The sequence below is a fragment of the Lepidothrix coronata genome, unplaced genomic scaffold, assembly GCF_001604755.1.
Source record: "Lepidothrix coronata isolate B3197 unplaced genomic scaffold, Lepidothrix_coronata-1.0 Scaffold41, whole genome shotgun sequence".
Classification (NCBI taxonomy): domain Eukaryota; kingdom Metazoa; phylum Chordata; class Aves; order Passeriformes; family Pipridae; genus Lepidothrix; species Lepidothrix coronata.
In genome coordinates this window covers 4016454-4034795 of record NW_016690221.1, presented here as the reverse complement: position 1 = coordinate 4034795, position 18342 = coordinate 4016454, and the positions used below count along the sequence as shown (strand labels likewise).

Below are 18342 nucleotides of genomic sequence, written 5' to 3'. Positions count from 1 at the left end.
TGAATTGCAAGTTGTTCTGTTTGGTTTTTTTTTTTCCCTTTTTTTTTCCTTTCTTTAATAATAGCGTCGGAAAGTGTGGATTTGACAGCCAGTTTTATAACCCTTTATTACTGCTGGGTAGTGAGGCTTGTGATACCTCAGCAATGAGACTCCCTTGGGAGTCTGACCAGGGCAATCCAGTGTTTTGAACCTCAGCAGAACATTCTGAATCCTCACAAAATTAACATTGTTGAGTGGGAAACGCTTAGAGATAAGCATATTGCTGTGTACAGGTACTTTAGGAAGTATGTAAAATTATTTGAGGACTGCACAGAGTCACCCTAATTAGAGACTCGAACTAGATAAGCATGTAAATATCTAGGACATTAAACTGTGATTCAGGAGGTAAGCTGCTATTCCCAGTTCAGCTCTGCCTGTTGCCCTGCTCTTCAGTTTAATTTGCATCTGATGCTTCAGTTCCCTTATTTGTCAAATGGGGTCAGTTGTTTTACCACCTCTGATAAAAGCTGTGAGTGAAAACAGAGCTGTGTAACGTTAGAATTTATTATTTTAGAAGCACTTGATGGAACAGAAATGTTAATTAAGGGAATTGTTCACAACTCCTCTTTCTCTTTTGTATGTGGAGCCCTAAACAGGGCTGTGTATTTATATTATACAATCCACTTATGCACAAGCCTCCCATTGATTCCAGCAGAGGCTCTGTGCATGGATTATTGATGTGATATGATCCGAGTCAGTTGGTGTTTGGCTCAACTTTCTTTTGTGTTCTGATTAAAATATCTCTGTGGTTCACTTAATCCAGGAAATTTCTCCTCCTCCCCCTCCTCACTTGCTTTAAAACCACATCTTGTGTGATTTGACCGAAGCTTTTCTTGCGGGCTCACAGTGAGGTGGTGGTGGTACCAGTGACCCGCCATCCTCGCGTTCAATGGTGCTGTTGGCAGCCTGTGGAAGGTCAAAATGTATAAACAGTGCTGGAGGCCCAGGATAGTACTTCTGTTTGTTTTCTGAATTTGATTCTAGTCATGCAGCAGCTTTCTTGTCCCCCAAATTCAATCCTGTGCCGTTCCTCTTGGAAAAGACTGCGGGATTGGGTACTTACCAACTTCTGTATGTTTGTTTTAAACTGCCTCTACAAAGGGCTCAAACAGACATGCCAGAAGGTTAAAATCCTGCTTCTACTTGACAAATAGACCAAATTACAGCACTAATTAGGGCATTGAGGTTTCCCTATGTTCCCCAAACTCTGTGCTTTGTTTCTGAATGTCGAAGCTTTTCTGGGACAGAGCGGTTCAGTTGCCAAGCTCTGTTGGTTGCTGGCTGTTCCTGCCAGTGCTGGTGCCAGGTAACACGTTGGGTCTGTTGTGTGGACAGAATGTAGACACCCGTTCACGAGACAGAGAGACCAGATCGTCTCACAGAGGACTCAGGAGAGCGGGTTTGCTGCCAAACCAGATTTAGCAGGGTCACTTCTGTTCTGCTGCAGGGCAAAGATTACCTATTTATAGGTAAAAGTTGTTAAATGTAACAAACACCCCAGATTTTTCTTAGAAAAAATGTCTTTAAATTGAATACATATATATATTTATACTTTAGACATGAACAGCCTCATCTTTTCACATTGTAATATCTTCCAAAGGTAGACATTAAAGATAGCAGAGGCCACGTGGCCTCCTCATGGTTATAGACATTTGCTTTGCATTTAAGACTAATTCTCCATGTTTTCTTCTTTTATGAGTTTTTTTTATTATAAACAAATGTGTTTTAACACAGAAGAACGTTAAATATGTTTCAATCCCTACCCATCAAAGTGGATAACTTGTACCAGTAGTTTTAAATAAAAGTTGTCCCAAAAGTCCTTTAGAGGAGGGCTTGTTGTTTTAAATAGCACTGTAGGGAATGCCAAGAATATAAAAATGCACCTGAGTGTTAAAGTAACCACTTGGCTTGGTTCTAGGGAAAGAAAAAGAGCAGATACAGAGATGGAACACAAAAAACTAAATGACATAAGTAGACTTTTACCAGCTAGCAGAGCTTCATGCTAAGTCTCTTTTTGCTAAATAAATATTTCTTCATGCTAAACTAGTGTCATATTTGTATGGCTTCCCTGTCAGGTCAGTAGGCTCCTAATTTTGAGCCCCAAACCATTTAATCTGTTACCACTGCAGTAAAAAGTGTCATAATAAAATATTAATAATTATACCGTAAATATTAGTTATTTTTGGTGGTATCAGAAAATGGGCTTGTTAATTGCAGTAACACATTAAGTTTTTCTCAGCCTAATGTTCGATATATTTAGCTCTGACTTGGAAGAAAACATGAAATTTTTGCAGATAGAATTTCCAGAAGTCTTTGGTTGCCAAACTCGATGGATTGTTATCTAATGGTATTTGGTAACGTGCTCAGCAGTGTAAGCACGCCGTGGATTTAGGGGAGCAGTGTGCCCGTAACAGCATCTGTCTGCACTGGTACAGCTGGGAAAGAAAGCTGTAGGATTTACTTACAGGAACAGAGTGTATTTTGCAGAACAATGTCTGGGAGTTGTAGTAATAGCCTCGTGAAAGTGGGTTCCCCATGGGCCACTGTTACCAAATGGGTATTGCAATCTTTTAATATCACTGGAGCTGTAAGAGCTTTCACCAGTGGAAGGGCTGCAGAAGGTGAGGCAACATACTGTTTTTCAAGATATAATCTACAGCTCACATGAAATTTCTCATCATATTTATTGCTTCCCCTTCTTTTTTTTTTTTATGGGATTTTGAACAATTTTTCAAGGGAAAATGAAAAAAAAAACCACCTTGGCTTTCCTCCAGTTTCTTCTTTTTACAAGGGGGTGTAGTGTTAGGACAAGGGGTAACGGCGTTAAACTGAAAGAGGGTAGTTTTAGATTAGCTTTTAGGAAGGCATTCTTCACTACAAGGGTGGTGAGACACTGGCCCAGATTTCCCAGAGAAGCTGTGGATGTGCCATCGCTGGGAGCGTTCGAGGCCAGGTTGGACGGGGCTTGGAGCAACCTGGTTTAGTGGAAGGTGTCCCTGCCCATGGCAGGGGGTTGGAACGAGATGAGCTCTTAGGTCCCTTCCAACTCAAACCTTTCTCTGATTCTATGATTGTGCTTGCCATCTTTTTTCTCATAAGTCTCTGCTTTCCTCTTGTAACAAAAAGGTTTTAAAAGCTTTCAAGTGTTTTACTTAAACTGTAGCTCTGGCTCACCTGCTGCTATCTTTTGCTCCCTTCTTTTCCCTTCCCAATACAAACATGCTTTAGTCTGATTCTTCTTATATGCCGTCTTTGGCCCCAAGATCACAATTTAAACTACCTCTGCATCTCTTTTCCTATTGAAAGGCATTGAATGAGCTGTTGGCAGGCAGTGTCTGAAGAGTATCTCCTCCAGGTTCACCCTAGGTCCTCTCCACACTTGTCCTGACCCCTTGTACTCAGTACATTCCCTTCCTCCTCTTTGTCCTGCCAGCTGCCACTAGTACTGTTTACTATACTTTTCTTTTTGAAATCTTGCTCTTTTTTTTGGCTTCTTTGTATGTTCTCTCCTCCCCCTCACGTCTTGTTATTCGCTTTTTCACTCGGAAGATGATGTTTCTACTTCCAACTTTGTTTTGTGAAGGTTTGCAGGACTCTGTGCTTGGTTTGACACTCTCTTCCGTTCTGCATCTTGTTTCTGGAAAATCAAATTTTGCAAATAAAAATGGAACTATCGTATTTAAAAGAATGACTCACAGCAAATACTCTGTGCTCTGGATCCAGTGCCATCTGTCCCAGCTAAAATGTTGGCTTGTTTGACATCTTAAGATTGCATAATTGTCATCTTAAGCCTAATGAGTCTAAAACAGAGCTCTTAATGTTGTTTCCACCCACTTGCTCTCTTTGATGCCTGTGGACACACGCTGACATCCCGAGTGGTTATTGACAAGTAAACAGCGAGACTTTGTAATTTATTGTTTCTTAAAAAATAGTCTGTAGAGAAGTTGTAATAAATATGGCAGCGAAAGGGCCATGCAAAAGTATCAAAATGCTTTATTGTCTCAAAGGTGTGAACTACATTATGTTCTCCTAAGCAATATCAGTTTTCCTGTTTAAATGCACAAATAGGTTTAATCTGGTTGTGGGATTTTCTCTGTGAAGATGTGTGACATTTTCTGTAGACTTCTGCATGGGACTACCCAGCCTGTGGGTTAGTGTTTTGTGATGATTGAATGGACCTGTATAGATTTTTTTCTTCCTTTTTAAAGTCAAGTGATAGTTAATGATGTCTTCTTCACTTTGTCTCTCTGTAGTACCTAAGCACGTATGAAAGGATTGCACCAATTTCAGTGAAGAGTTTGGATATAATGACCATGTGCTTCATTCACAGAGGATAAAAATAAGTCCTTAGCAACTGGTTTATTAGGAAAACCTGTCAACATACAGAACTGTGAGACGGGGATGCCAGGGAAGTGAAGAACACGTCACGTTTTACTCAAGTTCTACAGAAGTGAAAGAGAAATGGTGGGAACAGACATAATGTTGGCATTTGTGACTTCTTCACTGGGCATTCTTTTAAAGCAATATGTTGTACAGGAAAGGTATATGAATTAGGTAGTAAAAGTCTATTTATTTATGCCATTTGTATAACTTTTAACATCTATCAAATTGTTTTAAATTGCATATGACTTCCTTCTTTTAATTTCAACAATTTCATGGGAAAACTTAGTATTGCAAATCTTTTGGACAGCACTATTTCCTTTTAGTGGGATAGACACACAAAATCCACTAGAAAACCATGTGTTTTGTGGTCCTTTGAGATTTGCCTGAAGAAGGAAATGGCTTGACCTATTTGGTTGCTATGAAGTAAAAACATTCTTGTTCTCTCTCTCCTTTTTTTTTTTTTTTGGTGAACATCTGTGTCACATTTATTTCATTACTTTCTGAGGTTCTTTAAGCACATTATTTGGTAATATAAAGTTTTATTTAAGGAAAATAAAGTGGTGTGTAGCTGCTTCCACAATTTCATTCAAGTTCTGATATTTGCTTACACACAGGTATAAGTGGGTTTCCAGTGAAAGTTGACATGTTGAAAGGCAAACATTATGTAGTATTTCCTGGGAAGAAAGTGTTTGAAAATTCTGAAGGATCTCATGGAGTTAACAGGAAGTGTTGCGTGCTGGAAACTTGTGAAATCTAAATCAGGATCTCATCTAGGATTTGGAGTACTGAAGATCTTTGATCTAATTTTTCAACAGGTTGGGCTTCTTAGTGTGGTTTTACTAATTAGCCTCATTTTCAGCTGTTTATTCTAAAATGAAGTAGTTACCTTATGCCAAGTGTATGGAAGAACTGAAGCTGATGCTGTTATTTAGCAATCCAAAGGAAATTATCCCAATGAGGACAGAGTTTGCTGATTCTACTAATAACTCTTCTGAATTCCACAAGAAAATTCTTCAATGAGAATCGAAGATCAGTCCATTTGTGAGAGTTGAATCTGAATTCAGGTCTGGCTTTTACTGTCTTGTCCAGGGGCTCAGTTGGATTTTGAGGAGCTGCTGCTGTTCTTTGCAGATCCAGGTCCTTAACACAAAAGGAGAAACCAGTGCTGAATTTCTTGAATTTCTTACCAATACCAAAACAAAAAAGCTGTGTGAAAAGGATGAAACACAAGTCTGCTGACTCTGGGGGTATGGAAGAGGCTAATGATAAACGTGGGAATTCATTTTAGTGGCTCTTCTATCCAGCTCCCAGTTCTCACAGAGCTTGTAGGAATATTTACTCCTCAGTCAAATGAGATTGAAATCGAGCGCTGCACAAGGTGCACGTTGGCAGAAGGAGCTGATGGGTAGGAAAAGAAATGTGTCCAGTCTCTCTTGTGCTCGCTCTCGTTCTCACACACACATGTGCACAAAAAAAGACTGAAAAATTAGCATATTCAAGTAAGGGAACTGCCTCATACTGTTTTCTCTAAGGGAACTGTGAGATGTAATCATTTAATGAGTCACCTCTACATTTTTATACAACCACCTCATTAATACGCCGGGTATTAATTAATTAACTTCTAGAATGGAGACTTTTTAAAATTTTTGTTTTTAATATCTGATTTATACTGGAGAATACCGTTCATGCTGTTTTCTTGTTGAATTCCAAGTATTCAGGAGTCTTATTTGCTGTTACATTTTTGCTTTCATGTACTGTAGATATTATGTCCCTTAATAAGGTCCTTGTTTAGCTCACAAGCAGTGTTGTCTGGAGGGTCAAATTCTGACATAAACAGATCCCGTTGCCTTACTACAAGAGAGGGGGAATTGTCAAAAGGGACATTTGTAGTTGCATTGGCTATTATAAAATAAGGAATTATGGTTGCTTGAAGCAGTATTTCAGTATATTCAGGAGTCAGATTCCAAATACTCTTTTTTTTTTGTTTCTTACTCATGGAAGTTTGGACTAATGAACTTCCTGCCCTGTCATTCTGTTGCACCAAGGAGGAATTTTCCCACCAGGCTGTGTACTCCGGCTACAGCTCTGACCACTTGCAAATGCAATTTTTGAATTTGTAAAGCTGCTGCATGGTTTTGTCTCAGTGTCTTGCAACTGGTCAGCCAGGGGATGTGGAGGAAAGTTTTCACAGGAAGCTGAGGTTAAACCAAAGTGGTTGTGTGAAGAGATTGTGGCTCTGTCAAGGAGGAATTCCATTCCTTGGGAGGAACTTTGCAAGTTAAATGCATTCTCTGACCATTGAACTCCTAATGTATACAGGCTTGGTCCTGTGGAGGACCATTCTCAGTCTTTCTTGAGAAGACCAGAAGGACCTGACCCCTCTCTTGTACATGTCCAGTGCTCCACTGGTTCCAGTTGCCCACTCAGGAGCTGCTGTGTGAAACTGTGTGCACTGATGGTCCATTATAACAGATCTATGAATTGATCTCTGGAATTCATTGCATGGGGTAGGTGAATGTGCATCTCTGTATTGTTTTGTGGTTCTCTCTTTGTTTTTCTTATTTTTGGATCTACTTTTTAATATTTTTTTTTATTTTCTTTTAACTGAAAGGGTTCTGCTTGGACCCACCCAAAACAAGCCCTTAATATTTCAGGAGTACACCTTCAAGAGCCTCTATCAGGCTGAAGTAATCCTTGGTTTAGTCTTGTATTTTGTAACCTCAGTATATACTAACAGGGGAAAACTCATTTTGCATGTAGTATCTGTCATGTAAATGCGTAAATGGATAGTCCATATCATGGCAGTATGTGTTTATAGACTCAGAAGTAACTGTTTTATTTTATAGAACTTTATTATCATTTAACTTGCTCTTCCGCAAGTCAGTCTTGACCTACTGTACACTTTTAGTTATTAAAATTATTGTATCATGTAGTTCCAGCATTTTAAAACATCATCCAACATTCATCTGGGGACAAGGAGAATATGTGTGCTTATTTTCCCACCATCTCTTATCATTTGTGCTGCTATTCCCGAATTGCAGTTTGTGTAGAAACGTATTTCCTCAGTGGAAGTTGAAACTGGTAGCCAAGGTTAGTCAGAGTTTAGGGAAGTGGCTGTTGTGTCTATGAAAACATTTGCAGTCACAGAAGGGAGAGATTAAAAGGTTTCAGGTATGGGACTGGTTTATTTGTGTAGGTGTTGCTGGTTAATTCTGTAAGCTGGGAATCTCAGGCTGGGTCCTAAGCCTGTCTTGTGTGTATTATGTGAGGTCAACCTTTGTGGGCAGCTGGTGACATTTCAGTTTGCTGTACATGTTTTAGCAAGGACAGATAAATAGAGCATATGGAGTTGATTATTTTTTTGGCTATAGGAAGTGGATTTTTGTGCATTAAATATAGTAACTTTCTTATTTCAAGTATCTGAGAGGAAGCTTCCCCCCACCCAGTGATTTAAAAAAAAAAATCAGAACACATGTAACTTTCTTCACTCTCATTTTGTGCAATGTAAGCTGGAAAGACTGCAATGTTTAGTCTTGGTCTTGTACCAATAAATGACATAGTATCACATGAATGTTCTAAAAGATTAGGTGATATTTTATAAGAGCAAACATAAAAAGAAGACTAGTAGAAGTCCTTCCGCTGTGAATTCGCTGATATTCAAATTATAGAGAGTGTGTGTTGTTATTGTTCTTATTTTACTGGAAACTTATTTATTTTGCTTTTGTGTCTTCTACCTGTGTAGTAAGCCTGATTAAAACCTCATGTGTTATGAAGGGGAAAGGTTGGGTGAAATTGGTAATCCAAATTAAATACGAATAATACTCTCAAGTTTATGGAGCCTGTGGGTGGGTAGACTTGGCAGATCTATCCATTGTGGTATGTTAGACTTGAAAGAGCATATGGAGATGATTATTTTCTGGCATTTTGTAGTAAAGGTTTTCGAAGAAGGAAGTTTTTAAATTTTTTTTTTTTTTTAAAAGAGGTGAAAAATAGGAAGAATATCATCAGTTTGCATTGAGCAGTAAAATAGTTTGTTGTAGTAGCATATGGAAAAACGATTTATTCAAAGGTAAGCTGCTAAAAGAAATTCTCCTACTGTTTTGCTATTGGCTCTCTTGTTTTCTGAAGGCAGCCAAAGATCCTGTGCAGCTGGGACTAATACAGGATCCAGCTGTAACTTTTTTTATTGTTGTTCAGATGTCCGGTGATGGTCAGATCTAAGTTATTGTGTGGAAATTCAGTAAAGGAAAAGGGTAGGGTGGGAAAAAAGTGACTCTCCATAAAAATATTCCAGTAAAAGCAACAGGAACTAGGAGTATCCATTTCAGAACTCTGCCATAAATCCCATCCTGAAACACTTAAACGCCTTCAGATTTTGCTGTAGACTTTAAGTCATCTAAGAGTTGTTGGTTTATTTTTTAAACAGCAATGAAGTTGGCTGGTTGGAGTGGGAAGGTGGCTGTTCTTTGAAATGATTTAATGGAAGAAAATACTGTTTTCTCATTCATAGTACAAGGTTTTAGTTAAAACAAAATTCTTTATTCTTGAAAGCATGGGTACGATATGTAATGCTACAATGTGGAGTATATAAAACAGGTTGGATTTTACTAATTTCACTTATGCTGTGTTTCACTAGTCTTTGTTTTGCAGAGCCTAAGGCTGTAAGGAGGGGAGAAGCCTAATATTTTTCTGTAGAATTTGGTTTACCTTTGATATATCCAGTGCTTCCAACTCCGTAGACGATGCCTTGGACTGAGACTAAATGAAATAAGTGAGCAGTACAGCAGGTGTATGGAATGGCAAGAATACTTGATGGTGATCAAAATAATAAATTCTTTTTTCTTTCAAAACTGTTTGTTTTTTTCCCCTTGATAAAAGGTCATATTTCTCAAGTTTCTTTATAACTGTAGCAAATCATCCTGTTTTTTAGTTACTTGAGACTAGAGATGCCAGTGTTGGGATGTTCTGTCCTTTAGGTATCTTCCTTTCCAAATCTTCATTCCAAACTTTACTTGGCTGATGGAGTCCATCAAATAGCTCTCTGAATTTCAGAGTTCTCTTACTGTTATTTCAAGTCTTTAGTTTTGAATGTCGTTACAGAATCAGTTTGTAATTACACCAGTCTAATTTAATAAGTTTAATAACAATAGTATACAAATTATAAGTCCTGATTGACTGGAAGAGCTGGCTTAAAATACTGTAAGTTATTTTCTTTACTACTGACAGTGACATGAATTTTAAAACATAACTACTGTCTCAGACACAATCCTGGACATTCTCTTCCATGTGCCTTAATTGGTTGTTATATTAATTTTTATTGGAGGAAAAGTGAAAAAGAAAGGATAAAGATTTGTGGTCAGTCTGTTGGCCGTGGGACAGCCTGGCACTTTGCCCCCCAGTGCTAGAACAGAGCAGCAACAACAACTTATTTTCCTTCCTGAGCTAGAAGGAGCTGATCTGTGATTTCAAAGTGGAAGTGAAATGTGGACAAACACTGTGCTTTGAGGGCAAAACACTTCTAACACACACAATTTCAATGCAAAAACATTTATGATATCTATATAGCGATGTAAAAAATCATTTTTGAAGTTCTTGAGCATGGGCACCAGTACCAGTAGTAAGGATGAGGATTTTTGTTTTGGTGGCAGGACTGATGCTACCTATGGATGAGTGACAATAACAGTTGATACTGGTTTGTTTTTTTTTTTTCTAATTGGCATATGTTTCTTTTTCTGTTTAATTAAACAAATGATGACATTTATATTGCTCTATTACTGTATTGAGTGATGTATATTGTGTGCCTCTGCTTGAGCTTTAGTCAGATTGTTTCCTCTCCCAAGCACCTTTGTATTTTATCTTCTTCTAAACATAATATTTTAAATGAATACCAGACAAATAGTTGGCTTTCCCTATTTTTCTGTTATTGCAGTGATTAAATAACCAGAACTACATTTTATTTACCCTTGTTCTGTAAGAATGGTAGTCAAAGTTCTTTTCTCCCAGTTTTTAAAGGCTGTGGTATTTATTGGACTTGGGAAGAGCCTAAAGGAATCTCTTTCAGTTAATTGTTTTCTGGAAGTGCAGGTCAACTTCCAGTGCCTTTTGCAGAGTTGGTTGTGTGTAGAGTCTGTCAACGTTGAAGACCATTAAAACACAGCAACTCCAACGAGCAGCTTTGCTTACAGGTTTGCTTTAAGATGGTTTGGCTGTATTCAGGATATATTAGGAGGAAAATTAAGAAAATATTTGTGGCTTGAGAATAAAAATCTGCCAATGAAATTGAAGAAAGTAGGATGATGTCTTGCATGTTGGAGAGAGAGAGAATACTGCATTGCCACTGTTACTGCGTTGTGTTTTTCTGTGGAGCTCACATGGACTTAGGAGATGATTTTCTAATGTGACAGGAGAACATCAAAAGGTCCTTCTCACATTTTAGAAATAATAGTACAACAATTCTAGCAAAGTTTTGGCTTTTCACTACCTCATTTTACATTTTTGAAGAAAGGGTTTCCTGCTGAACAAACACATGTTAGCCTGATAGCATTTTCCTGTATTTGAATTGTGAACAGTCAAATGACTCAAAAAAATTTATGTTAAAGCAGATACAGGGTTTTAGCATAGAATATGTGCATACAATAAATCTATTCAGCTAATCAGTCTGCTTCCTTTCACTCCCACCCCCTTGCAGCTGGAAGTTCATCAGCTTCTGCTACTATATCTGGCTTCCTCTTGAGACTTTCTGGGGTAGAGTTAACAGTGGTGGCAGGCATTAATGAACAATGTCCTGATTATGTTCTGTGGGTCTGTATAAGTTGTCATTTTCCATTGCTGCTATTTCTTATGGAAAATATGTCATCAATGTAGTGTGAGCACATAATGCCTGCCGTGCAAAGTTGCATGCTGCAGGATTTGGTGAAAGCATGTCCATCACCATTAAATCAGTATGAGGTATTTTTAGATTTCATTAGTGACCAATTTGGCATTTAGAATGGAAAATTTATGATAAGGTTTTATTTTCATAAGTTCTTAGCTAGGATAATGCAGGATGTCTAGACTTCCATTGATAGTTTGTAATTAATTATGCTGTGAGATTCTTTGGCACGTGACAAGACTTTTTTTGAGGTACAACTGTGGAAGAAGTGAGGAAAAAGAAAAATGAGATGCTTCCATTTGTAAACTTCACAATAGAATACTTGCAGTCAGATCTAATGGAATCTAACAGCCTGATTAAAAACTTCTGTAGCAGTGATTTTTGTTGACCTTTTTTCTGTAAAGGATCACAATGTAATTTTCAGAACCAGGTGCTGGACATTTGGAGATACTGGTTAAACATCTGCAGGGTCAGTTGGGTTTGGCACTCCTGTGTTCTGGTTGAGCTTCAAATGCTTCCAATAAAATTTCAAGGTCCACTTTATTAAGATGTTGGAAAGATTGTAGCACGGATACTGTGATTGAAGAGTTTTTTAGAACTCTTGTATAATTTTGAAGTGGTCTCCAGACTGCAGCCTGTCTAGATGTACTAGATGTAGGCTGTCAGGCTTAGATGATTGTTGGTGACAAAAATCTGGGCTTAATAGGGCCACCACTTTTTTTACCAACAGCTTTTCTCAGTGGTCAGGAAATACTTAAAGTGATAAGGAGTTTACCTGTAAATGGCCTTCTCCAGGTGTTCTGCACTCACTGCTGTGTTGTCCATGTCTGTGACACACAGAAGAATTTCTGAACTGCATTAATAGGTTTTTCCACTCTTTGTCACGTGAGCTGTGTCAGCAGAGCTGCAGACAAACTTGCTGCAGACTCTTAACAGGAGTTACACCTTGGTATTTCTGGTTGCCTAAGGCAATTTTAGGATGATTGCAAGTATGTTAATATGAGTCAGATTTTTTTCGGTCTTGTACAAAGTTTGTCCTTGTATAGTGAAGGCCTGTGCCAGGTGGGACACTGCTCTGAGGAGACGCTGCCTCTCTGGAAAGGTGTTTGGCAGAGGTTCCATCTAAGACATTGTTGATGAAGCTGGTGTCTGCAGGTGAAGAAATCACAATTTCCTGTAGGTTTTACTCATTTAGGAAGTGATAGCTTTTCCTGTTACCTTTTTTGTCATTTTGAGGGGTAGCAGAGCTAAAACATTGGGTCCTACTCGACTGTTTCCCAGTCAACAGAAATGTTCCCTATTCGAACATGGCAGGATGAAGTGGAAATCAGAGAAAGAATGTTTATTAATAGGAGCAGTGGGAGCTGGTGGATTTAAAAAGAGATTGAGGGTTGAATGCCAGTTGCTTACATTTTCAGGAAAAATGCTGAATTTTATGTGCTGTAAGTCAGAAACACTGAGAGTAATAAAACTAAATTACTTAGATCTTTGAAGTTGTATGGATATGATTTTTTTTTGTTAAGTACTTAGCTGAGAAAAATGATTAAATTATTTGAAAATAAAGTACAAAAGATTATGTGTTCAGATTATTTTTCACTGATCTCTGGAAGGAATGCAGTGATTTTGCCAGTAAGGGCCAGAGAAAACAGCTTAGAAAGGCCAATGTAATATTTTAGCAGATTTGGTTGAAACATTGAGGGCAAGTTTAAATGAAAGAATGTCTTTATTCAAATGAGTTTTTGATCAGAATGCGAGAAGGTCTGCTTGGAGTATGAAAAATCTTTCTTTTTATACTATATAACTTATGTCTGTACTGACAAGGATTCCAGCAGATGCTGAATGTGCTCTATTCTGGCAGTATGGAGAGCCAGATTTGGTATGGACTGTTGATGGTCTCGTGCCAAGCAAAGAATGAGAGACCAGGGGTTTGACCCTACGGTAAGTGGATCTGTCCAGCAGACTTCTTATCAGTGGACCAGATAAAAAGCTCTTTTATATCTGGATTAGGAACCTGTCAGGCTAATTGTTTCATGGTGTAGTGGCAACCAACAATTCACAAAAGCTAAGTATACTCTTTTCTGACAATCTGAAAATGGTTTGCAGTCTTAAACTAAGCCTTACTATTCCTTCACTAACAAATCTCTGAGTAAATTCCTGACTCTCTCAGTGCCCTTTCAGACTACAGGGCACGTGGCCAATGGGCCTGTTGATGTAATAGGAAGAAACTAGAGCAGTTCAAGCCTAAGATAGCCAAGAAGCAAAATACTGTATTGCTTATAGTGTGTTTCTCTCCAAGTGCTGCAGCTCAGTGGTGTCCATAGCAGGTACCAGGGTTACTTTTTTGGAGGAGACTGCAGGAATGTCGAAGACTTACACAACATCAGGGATCACATTGTGCACAGAACTGTGCATCCTGAAATCAGTCTTGTTTGGGGAGAGTTGCTGCCTTAGCAATTACTTGATAGATGAGCAATCCTGTGTGGCACTCTGAGCTGCCTTTGGAGACATTCTTCAGGGAAGGAAAATCGCTTTCAAATCCGGCAGTTGCTCTACCTCCTTCAGTGTGCAACTGATCTTGGAAAATGAATAAATAGAAAGCTTCTGCAATAAATGCTGTTCTGAAATCTAACTCCAGAGCTGTGTCAGGCAGGGATGGGGGAAGAGGGAAAAATGAACTTTGCCTTGCTTTTTCTGGAAATTGGGTTGTGTGCTTTAGAAACAGCCGGCAATCCCAAGTAACGGCTCGTGCTCCCCACTAACAGAGCAGAGCCCTTGCTGCCAAGAGTAGATGTTGCTGGAAATTTGTGACAGAAAGACTGTCTGAGCCCCAACTGTTTTGCTGGAAACACAGTAGGTCTGATGAGCTGTGCCTGTATACTGAGCAGGATTCGGGGGTATCTGGCAGCCGACAGCAGGGTCTGGGCTCCAGGACCCCCCTGCAGCTGCTCAGTGACATTCCTGTCAATTTTCCATGCTGCTACTCGAAATGGATCTGACAGGAATGTCTGCTACTACTCTGCTGTGTTTGCTTTTCAAGTCTATTTTCCAAGGTCTATCCTAGGAAAAAATGTAGGTGCATGCCAGCCAACCATTTCCTCTTCCCAGTAATTGGGGGTGATGTGGGAAACAGCCGTTTTGTAAGGGTAAAGCTGAAACACAGTGTTGCAACTTATTCTTTTTTCCTTCTCATACCATTTCAAAAGCTGAAGGAATCAGTGTTCTTTTTTGCTTCTTCCTCACCCAGGGTTTGATGAATTGGTCTCTGCTTTCAGAAGGAGTTGTCACATCCTTGGTCCGAGATGCTTGGATGCTGCAGCTGAAAGAAGTTTAGATTGGCAGCAGGACATCTGTGGTTAGTCCAGTTGTTCACAGGGACTTCTGGGAGTTGTGTGCCAGTGGGAGATGGAGTGTCCTTGCTTTCCTTTTCATCCTCACATACTCCTTGGGATTGTGAGGAGAAAGAGTCCTGTGTCCTGTCAGTAGTTTAAGCATTGCCTCATACTCGGCAGAGTTGTCAGGAATCATCCCAAACCCTCTGAAGTGAACACAGAGCCAAATCTTGGTCAGTGGCACCAGTAGTTCAACCACCCAGCTTCCCAATCTGTTTGACCTGTTTTCCATCAGCAGTCAGTGCAGGTCACTCTCCCATGCTGGTCAGCTGAGAAGTTGTTTAAAGCTGAAGTGTTTTTTAATTCCTGTCAGCATTGCCTGTATGTTTGGCTCAATCAGAAGTGAACCGCACTGTCACAAAAATTGATCTTGGGACCATCCAGCCCCTTTCTGTCCAGTTCTTTGGATAATTCTGTGTAGTAATGCACTGTGCTTTTATTGGGCAAAATCATAAATGCCCCAAGTTAAAAGGTGCATCCTGCTCTTATTGTGTGGCTTAAAAGATCTTACTCTTGGGAAGCTGTTGCACCTACATGTTTAAATTTCAGAATTTTCTCTTCTTGCTGCAGGCAAGCAAAATCCACTGCTCTTTTGCTGCCATTTCATTGTGCTGCAGTGAATGAAGAGTTTCAGTTAGAGACGTGATATCTCTAATGTGCCACTCAGCTGGCATGGGGATCTGTTCCTTTCACCTCCTAGGCAGTGTTGAGGGGGCACCCTGGTTTTCTTCCCAAAACTCCCACTTAAAATGTGGCTGTTGTTCTGCATTGCAAGGGGATCTGTTGAGTGCTCTCAGCTGTTATCCATGGCCTCTCCTGGTGTTATCGTGGGATCATTCTCTTCCTCGAGGGTGCTAACATTTTTTTGTGACCTGGATCTTGCCATGGAATTGTACAAAAGAAATTCAGAATCTATAGACTTTCACTCTGTAAAGACTAAATTTGGGTCAATGCATACTGTAATGTAGTATACTATAAGCAAAGGCTTTCAAATGCAAACATCAGAGAAAATGTATTTGATTTCAGCTCTAGCACTACATAAGCTCCCTATTTGTTTCTCCAGTTTTGCACATATGGATGCTCCACAGAGAGATTATTACTGAGCTCTCCCAAAATCATTTATCTGTGAGACTCTGCCTTGCAGCATACGTATTGAGGAGGGGAAAAAATAATTTGTTTCTGTTTGACAGTGTTTCGTTGATCTGATAACAGTGTAAAGGAAAAGCTTGAGGCCTCTTATTTTTGGAAGGATGATACCTGTGTTTATACTGATGGTATTACCACACAAAGCTGATTCTGATCACCCCTCCCTGTTATTTGCTGTGCAGAAAAAAAAAAAATCAAATGCAGTCATTTTGTTAAAAAGCTGAAAGCAGAGTAAGAAAATTTTAAGGCAATATGAATGCCCCACTGTGCCTAAATGAGCAGGACAAGGCAAGACTGTGCATTTTTACTTACAGTGCTTGGCACTGCACTGCATTGCACTTGTCCCACATTACTTGGATATTACTGTTTTCCGTGTTGAAAGAGGACTGTGATGTTGGGATGTGATAGTGTGACAGTGTGTAGCTGTAACACTGAAATCAGAATGGTGATTCACCAGAATTCCTGAATAGTAACTGGTAACTGATGCTGATGAAGGCACATGTTATATTGGATAGTATTTCCTCTATCTGTGCTAATCTGTTCATAGCCCTTTCTAGAACACTACAGTGTGGCCAACAGCTCCCTTTTTAATTTCCACATTAGCTAGCATAAAATTTTTCTGCACTTCTTAAATATGCATGGCCATGCATATTTTAACACTTTATATTATTAATGCAAGTATTAATGTATTTGGGTAAGAGACTTAGAATGTTAAGTTAAACTGAGCTTTCTTTTCATATTCAGTAATTTGTATTTACATATTTTAGAAAGGAAAGTTGGCCTAGAAGCATCTTCTGAATCTTGAAGCAAGAGTAGAGCGACTTCAAAGGAAAAATGCTTCTGAAAGGAAATCCATGCTTATCTATTTTTAATATCAGGTTGAACTACTTTCAGGATGTAGAGAATACAGCCTGTATGGGTGGGGTTTTGGGGCTGAGCTCAGCTGGTTTTAGGGCTGGCTGATGTCAGGGGGTTGCTGTCCCCTGTACCTCCCTGCTGCCAGGGGTTTCTGCTGTGCCTGTTGTGTTGTCTTGGGCAATTCTGGGGTCCCTTGGTGAAACCATTTGTCCTGCTAAACTGGGGCAAAAACTAACCCAGAAAAAACATGATCTGGGCATAAAGTAGCAAAGCAATGCAGGAACATACAGGAGCTGGTACCAACCATTACCTGTGAAATCTTGCACAGCTTGACACTGTGTGGTTTTTCTTCTTTCTCCCCAAGTGATGCTCCTTTATTTGCTTGAAAGTGATTCTTTTATGTAGTTGTTGCAAAACACTTGGTTTCCTAATGGAAATACATAAAATGGTGAAATAGAACACATTATTGAAGTAAAGGAGGCAAATATAAGGAAGGACCCTCAGTCCTTCCTGTTCATGAAAACAACAGAGCATGGACAGTAAAAAAGAAATACTCATTAACTGAAACACGCCCTGCTTTCTAATGGCCAGTATCTGTGGCAGTGGCCTAATTAGGAGCTAAAAAGCGAGGGAGGTGCCTCTGGAGTTTCTGTGGGTGTATCTGTGTGCAAGGTGAAATGTGGAAGTTGCTGTGAAGCACCTCTTTGTGCGTTGGTGCCGTTAAGAAGGGCAGCTCATCGCCAGCAGCGAGGATTAGCAGCTCATGCGAGAGCTTTGGGAAGCCTTTATCCTCCCTCCTTCCCCGCACAGCTGTTGTTGCTCATGTTCTGTGCACACACAGTTTGTAAAGGCACATATGCTGCTGCTGCTCCTGCTGCTGCAAACTGCTCTGCCCTTTGTGCTCCACAGACAGCAGCAAATTTGCAGGTACCGTGGCAGGGCCTGCCCTGTGTGACATCTGAAATCTGATGGGTTTTGGGAGGCAGGTTAAATGTGTGCATTGGATTTTTTTTCCTGCCCTCCAGATCGGTGTTATCTCGACCCTGATTTTGCACAATTTTGCAACTGCCTACTTTCTGCTTGACTAGAGATGTTAACACTAATTAAATTATGTATGGCTATTTCTGACAGGACAAAAACATAATCTTGCCTTGTTTGAAGTCATTCTTATGGATTATAATAAATACTGTTTGTTTTTTTTTTACAAGAGATGATTTCACACTTGGTGGTGCAGTTAACGCTGCTGGACCTTTTCTGTCTAGAATAAAAATGTATTTCATATTTCCAATTTTTTATGCTTCTGTTTGTTCTTAAAAAGACCCCACACAATGTGCATCACTGACATAATAAATCTACTTTGCAGTGGAAGTAAAAGAAAAAAATCTCAAAGGTTTAGGAGGTCACAAGGAAACTATTTCCTCTAAATTCCTGAAAATGTATTTTTACGTGGTAATAGGATTAATGTTGTTAGGGTTGCCCGCCCCATATTATTAGAAGCCCAAAAGGATAATATCTTAACTACAACTTGCCTGCAAAGTATCTCCTTATCCTAGAGTGAACATTGTTTTCAGGAACATCTTGTGATGGTGTGGTTTCCAGCAGCTAAACAATGAGAAGGATGGGTGTGCGTTGGAGGTTCTCCTCGGGGTTTGGCCA

General features: G+C 39.4%; 1 protein-coding gene and 1 long non-coding RNA gene across 3 annotated transcripts in view; one reads left to right on the top strand and one right to left on the bottom strand.

Annotated features, from left to right (window-relative positions):
* CYTH3 (cytohesin 3) overlaps positions 1 to 18342 on the top strand; it is a 50456-nt gene that overhangs the window by 1984 nt on the left and 30130 nt on the right. The gene's annotated exons all lie outside the window — the stretch shown is intronic.
* On the bottom strand, positions 5120 to 17372 carry LOC108496629. Of its 2 annotated transcripts, none has more exons than XR_001874525.1 (3): positions 17249 to 17372; positions 16997 to 17113; positions 5120 to 5562 (listed from the first exon to the last, which is right to left on the bottom strand). It is a non-coding gene; the product is annotated as an uncharacterized LOC108496629 (long non-coding RNA). The 2 variants fall into 2 exon arrangements; XR_001874526.1 differs by lacking the exon at positions 5120 to 5562 and adding an exon at positions 16633 to 16900.